This window comes from Ictidomys tridecemlineatus, chromosome 11 (genome assembly GCF_052094955.1).
Source record: "Ictidomys tridecemlineatus isolate mIctTri1 chromosome 11, mIctTri1.hap1, whole genome shotgun sequence".
Taxonomy (NCBI): Eukaryota; Metazoa; Chordata; class Mammalia; order Rodentia; family Sciuridae; genus Ictidomys; species Ictidomys tridecemlineatus.
Window position 1 is genome coordinate 122642248 of NC_135487.1, and position 7169 is coordinate 122649416.

The following is a 7169-nucleotide window of genomic DNA, read 5'->3' on the forward strand; positions in this document are numbered from 1 at the left end:
TTATCCAAGGATATTTATCTACCGACAGATTGGAGTCACAGATATCCAGGGAATCAGCATTAGATAAATGAAAAAAATCCCCTTAGATCCACTAGGCAGATCCTTAACTGGGAGATTCCACCGTGGGTAGCATACAGAAGAACACAGGGGCCCAGAAACAGTCTTCTCTGTGAACCGTGTTCAATGTCTTGAATAGGATACAAAATAACAATGCCAAGTTGGGGCACATTAGGGTTGAGACAGAAACAAATAGCATCTTCAGGAACTATACGTCAGGGCCAGATAAATCACATTTCCCAACTGAAGAGGTTGATTACTAGGACAGTTACAGTTAAAGTTGAAAAATGGTGCAGTTAACTTTAGAGAACCCTAGATACCTGTAGTTGAACTTGGGGTTTGAGGGCCACTATGACAGAATTAAATGTCATATTGTATATAAATCACTTACCATAGTATAAGTGCTGCATAAATGGCAATAGAGTAGTCATGATCCTGATTATCATAGTTGTCGTGGTTGTAGTGGTCACAGTAATTTTAATTGCCTGCAACAACATTTTGTGTCTTTGTTGAATGAGACTTGACCTAAGAATGTCATGCCCAAAGTTATAAATAAATATATACTTTTGGAGGTACAATAAAGGTGATACTGTTGTTTGGAGAACTCCTAGAGCAGAATTCGACAGAAGAAATCTAGATATTATCTCCATAGACACTTTCTAGATGTTATTCAGGCACACTGAGTCCCTTCTACCTAGAAGATCCTCTACAGTGTCATTCATTAATTTATAGAGCTACAGTGGAGACCCGGAACAGACCAAATACATGATAGGGAATTTGAACTGTGTAAGAAGGGCTGGAAGCTGTCAATCATCCCCTCTCTGGCAGAGAGGAAGAAGGACATGCCCCAGAGATCTAGTTCCAACAAAAACCTTGCATTTGCGTATTCACTCCAAGAAATTAGAGAATGGCAAGAATAAACTTGTGCTTTCAGGTAATGATTTCTGTATTGGCTGGAGTTTTACAGAGTTTCTATGTCTTTTATAGGTTTATATAAATTTTTTATGAATTTTTTTAATGAAGGGTATCAGTTCCTTCAATAGTGTAGAAGATACGCTGGTTCAAAAAGGCATTGCTACTCCTCGGGTGGAGAATAAAGGGGAATCCGGTTTTGGAGTCTGAGGAGAGGCAGGGGCAGGAAGATATCATGATTCTTGGAAGACATTACAGCAGCATCTGCTACAGGAAGCAGCCCTCCCTCTGTGGGAGAAGATGCCTCCGGCAGGTGGGTGGCACTCCATGGGGACAGCAGGTGGGGGGGGGACCCCAAAGGGATCAAAGAAAATTCAGTTGCAGCTTCTCTACTTTCTGTTTTAATGATACCTGTGTGGGTTTTCCAGAAGAAACGGAGGCTGATGACTAAGAGTAACTGCAGTCCATGGGTCATTGACTGTACTAGCCCTTGTAGAGGTACCCACAAGAGTTTCCTGTGGGTGTCTTCCTGGCAACCAGGTAAGTATCAGTTGTATTGTGGTCAAAGAAGTCAAGAACCAAGATCCAGAGTGTATTTTTGGATTTCAATATCGGTTTCCCCTGAGGTTTTCTGTTAATCTTCTAACATGTTCTGTTAAAACTCCTTCCCGATTCACAGAGGTATGACTTCCAAGAGAGGAAGCATGACGTCACTGACTGCGGCCTCCATTCACACATTCATCTGTTTTATAAAGTTCTCTTCAACGCTCTCTACTTTCTGGGCACTCTGCTAATGCACCACATGCACACAGATAAAAAGACATTATGGTCCCCAACTTTCTAAGAATCCCAGCTTCTCAGGGAACCACGGTTACTGGAGACTGGCAGATGCATCCGTACAAGTAGACAGATCCCAAAGATGGGCAGGGGACAATGAGGGCACACCTTGCAAACATGCCGGAAATCCAGGAGAACCCTCATATTCCCTCAGGGTGGAGGAGGCACCCACTGCATTTCCCAGGAAAGGACAGTCAGAGTGTTGGGTGTCCTCTTACCAGTGCTCCCCCGTCCCGACTGCTTTCTCTTTGGCATGAGAGAAGAGGCCCATCTGATTGATGGGTTGGGATGAAGACACCAGTTCACAGTTTCTTGCTCCCTCTTCTTTGTCCCCAAGCAGAGAGCAATCTTTCATACTCACTTCCCATGTGGAATGTCAAGGAGCCGTCAGCGAAGCCTACTTCCTCGCTTTCGGGTTGGCCACAGCTGTCTTACAAATGAGCCCCAAAGTCTATTGAGAAAAGTAGAAACCCTCCATTTGGCTCAGATCCAAAGCCCATGATCCAGCCTAGCCTGGTCTAATAAGGCTGATAGTTTGGTTCCAATCCGACTTTATTCTCAATTTAGTTCTCCCTGGAGGGGAGATGTAGGTAAGAAGTTCCATGAACTCCTGACTATTCTGAGACTAATAGGAACCTTTTAACCATGATGACAGCAAAATTATTTTGGATTTTAACAACTGGGTATGCTGTGGACTGGAGAGAAACAACTAGAGAGAAATAGAGTCGTTGGGTGACCACTGATACATGGGGAGGACAATTACAAGAAATGCCAGAGAATCAAAATCGGTAGGACTTGGTGGCTGATGGGATGTGGGGTGTGAGAGGAAAGCCAGAGTTCAGGCACACGCCCGGATGCCTGCACCTTGATTTTACTGAGTTACGAATTCACTGTGTTCTTTTTTAAAGAGAGGCCTGATCTTCTGCCCCCCACCAATTGTTCTTAATTCCTGAGATTCCCCTGAGAAGACATTCTAGACCTCTGCCACGTGAATTGCAGTCTTGTTATATAAATTCTGCGGAGCGCTCTCTGACCTCTTTCTCAGGTATTTGTCTCACCTTTAGCTTCTTTCCTCCTCTCTGTCACCATGATGCTCAAACTCAGCCTGCTGCTGCCTGAGTAGCATGGTGGCAGCTTTGTCTATGACTTACAGGAAAACTCCACCCTCCGGGAAAGAAGCCACCTACTACTGACCCATTCAAGAGGACGATGCCTAATAATGTACGTGGCAAAATTATAGATTGCCCCATTGGGCAAGGAACCCAGAGCCCAGCAAGGAGAGAGCAAAGGAAGGGTCCGTTCTAGAGCTCCCTTCTAACAATTTCAACATCCACGTGTAACCAAAGTTAGAGTTTCCTTCCAATAATTTCTAATTAATTAAAACTTCCCTTTCATGTGGCATCAGATATATTGGAGACTAAAAGTAAGAAGTTTCAAAATATGGTTTTTGAATTGATGGTCACAATACTGCAAGAGATTACTGCTGGTTATAAGAGAAAGGCAGTTGGGGCTGGGGTTGTGGCTCAGTGGTAGAGCACTTGCCTAGCAGGTGTGAGGCACTGGGTTCGATCCTCAGCACCACATATAAATAAGCAAAATAAAGGTGCATTGACAACTAAAAAAAAGTAAAAAAAAAAAAAGAGAGAGAGAGAAAGACAATCATAGAACCATAGAATCCTATGAATACAGATAATATCAAAGGTTACCAATATTTTCAGAAAGCCTCTGTTTTCAGGAATATTTTTAGAATTTATTATTATGTTAAATATAAATGTCTATTTTCCATTACAATAACTATTCTGTGATCCAAGCTGGATAAATAAGGACTGATATTCAAATCTCCTTACTTTCAAAGTCTCATTAAAAAATGGGAAAAAAAGCCAAAATGAAAATAAAGCCACATCCCCACTGGGAAAACAAGAAGTGGAGTATATTGGTTCTGGGAAACTATGGTAGACTAAAAATCCTGCAAATCCTCCCACTTTAAATGCTTGTGAGTGATGAATAAATAGCATCTAACTTGAAGTGCACACCTAAACATGCAAGAAGGAAGGAAATTCCCCCATTACAGACAAAACGGGAAGTAAAAATTAAAAGTTAAATATTTAAAATGGGATTAGAGCCCCCCACCCCCCGGAAGGAGGTATGAGAGAGGAAACTCTATACTAGGTAATTTACATAGACACATCTGTCTATGTGGAACTAAGGGATGAAAATTTGGGCTTTCAAAAGGCGAACTCTTGAAACTAAACCACCAGCATAAAGTCTAGATTCCAAATGAGTGGTGGGTGGGGGCAGGAAAGCCGCCCACCAGCCTAGACAGGTAACAAGAAATCTGTATTTGTATGAGCTCTGGGGGAAATAGAAATTTTCTCCCACAATAGCAAAACCCGGGACTGTGTCACGTGCATGGGTGTGTTTCTGGGTGTGTTTCTGGGAGTGTTGCTGGGAAGCCCCAAATAAGGAATCTCCATAAGACTCGGTCCTGAGCTGACGGTATCGCTAGGGCTTAGAAGAAACAAATGCAAAATGGCTTTTGAAGGACACAGAAGCACAGGACAGAGTAACATCCGCAAGATGGCAGACTAAGAAGTGTCAGCCTTCACCTTCAAAATAAATAGGCAATTGGATTTTTTTTTAAATTAAAGCAAGAAAGAAAAAAGAGAAATTGAAAAGTCTATGATTTGGATACAATTTGTCTTTTCCAAAACTCATGTTAATGTGTGTCCCCAGCACATTAGGGCTGAGAGGTAGTGAGGCATTTAACAGGCAGTTAGGTTGTTCAGAAGGGGAACGCCGTTCTCAGTGGAGTTTGTTTCTTACTCTCATGGACATGAATTAGTTACCATGAAGAATGAGTGGTTAGGAAGCAAGCTTGGCTTTTTCTTATTGGCTTCCCCTCTGCACGTCCCTCCACACACATCCATGCCGTGTCTGATGCATGGTCTCTGGCGCCACTCAAGCTGGATCTGAAACTCAAGAGGGCTCCTCTCCGCCATGATTAACCAGGTGGGGGGAAAGGATATTGGAAGGAACACAGAAACCTCCACTACTGAAGATGCCAAGGGCTCCGTGCCTCTGAAGACTCCACATTATTGGCTACACCTGTAATCTTTGCTCTGCATCAATCTCAGCTGAGAAAATGCATGGAGGTTAGCATGCGTGTCCTCATTGGAGCCAGAACTACTGATGCCACCCAGCCGGTGCCCTCACACTCACCACTGAAACCAGTCCATAAAGTCTGGAAGAGTTGAGGGTTCCATCAGTGAGCACGCCACAGAGAAAGAAAGGCAAGAAGAATCAGGAAAAAGCAAGGAAACAAACACCACCCAAAGAACACAATGGTTTTCAGTAACTGACCCAAAGAAACAGAGACCCCAAAACTGGTTGACCAGAAAAAAAAAAAAAGCCAATTTTTTAGCTGGACAAACTTTTAAAAATGAGAAAAGACTTGAATAAGTAAAATCAGGAAAAGGAGACATTACAACACATACCACAAAAATACAAAGAATCATGAGACTAAACAATTACATACCAACAAGTTAGATAACTTTCAGGAAATGAATAGACTCCTACAAATACACCATCTTTCAAGATGGAATTATGATGAAACTCTGAACAGACCAATCATAACTCAGGAGACTGACTTAGTAATAATTTTTAAATCTTCCATCAAAGAAAAGTTCAGGACCTGATGGCTTCAGGGCTGAATTCTACCAAACATTTAAAGAAGAATTGATATCAGTCCTTTTCAAATTCTTCCAAAATATTGAAGAGGGGAGAATTTTTATATATTAACTATACAAAGTCAGCATTACCCTGACACCAAAGTCAGATCAGTACACTACAAGGAAGGGAAATTACAGTCCAAAATCCCTGATAAGTACAGATCTGAAAATTCTCAACAAAATGCTAGCGACTGAAATTCAACATCCCAGTGAGAGCATCATTTGCCATGAGCAGGTGGGATTTATCCTTGGAATGCAAGGATAGTTCAAATAAGCAAAGTAATAGATTGATGGATCACATTAACAAAATGAAGGACAAAGACCATTTGACCACACAATAGATGCAGAAAAGCATCATCTTTCATGATAAAAAATAAAACTTTCAATCTCACTATTATGTACAGTTTTAATGCATGATTTTTTTTTAACTTTTTGGGAAGTCAGTTATTTATTAGTGATGCAAACAGAGGCTTAACGTTCGAATTTTTAACAAAGGAAAAAAGATAAATATAAGGCAGGCTGCAAGCTCCCCTCCCAACTCTGTCCCATGGTGCCTTGCTTGGATCCATATCCATCAGATGCAACAGTCACTCATTAGACTCCCAACAGCCAAAATGGTGAAGCAGATCAGCAACCAGGAAGCTTTTCAGGAAATCTCGGAGTCTGCAGGAGACAAGCTTGTAGTAGTAGTTGACTTTTCAGCTATGTGATGTGGTAGTAGTTGACTTTTCAGCTATGTGATGTGGCCCTTGCAAAATGATCAAAGGTCTCTTTCATTCCCTCTCTGAAAAGTATTCCAACTTGTTGTTCTTTAAAGTAGTTGTAGACAACTGTCAGGATATTACTGAGGTACATAAAGTCAAATGCATGCCTACTTTCCAATTTATTAAAAGTGTCAAAAGGTAGGTGAGTTTTCTGGAGCTAATAAGGAAAAGCTTGACGCCACCATTAATGGATTTGTCTATGATTTCTGAACAATATAACCATCCATCAGTTGTTCAAAACTTGTATTTTTTTTAAATTTATGAAAAGTATGAAGTTCAGAAACTATATATCCTACTGCCAATAAAATATTCATTCTACCATTTTTTTAAAAAAGAAATAAACTCTCAACAAATTATGATAGAGGGAATATACCTGAATATTAGGTAGGCTATACATCATAAGCTTGCGCTAACATCATACTCAATGGTAAAAATGTTGAAAGATTTTTCTCTAAAAATCAAGAACAAGGCAAAGATGCCCACTTTTATCATTTTTCTCAACCTAGGGGTCCCAGCCAGAGCAATTAAGCAAGAAAAAGAAATCAAAAACATCCTAATGGCAAAGGAAAAAGAAAAATTGACTTCTCTCATAAACAAATGACATGACCTCAGTGTAGAAAACTGTAAAGACTCCAAAAAGTGTGTGGGGGGGGGCACATTAGAAACAATGAGAGAATTGAATAAAGTTGCAGCTTACAATTCAACATACATAATTTCCATGTATTAACAATGAACTATCTGAAAAGAAATCCTTAAAAATCTGTTTCAAGAAAATCCAATGTTGGGCTGGGGATGTGGCTCAAGTGGTAGCGCGCTCGCCTGGCATGCGTGCGGCCTGGGTTAGATCCTCAGCACCACATACAGACAAAGA

At 41.0% G+C, this 7169-nt stretch overlaps 1 pseudogene; it reads left to right on the top strand.

Annotated features, from left to right (window-relative positions):
* Positions 1-6052: 6052 nt before the first annotated feature.
* On the top strand, positions 6053-6508 carry LOC144368721 (thioredoxin pseudogene; annotated as a pseudogene).
* The last annotated feature ends 661 nt before the right edge of the window (positions 6509-7169 follow it).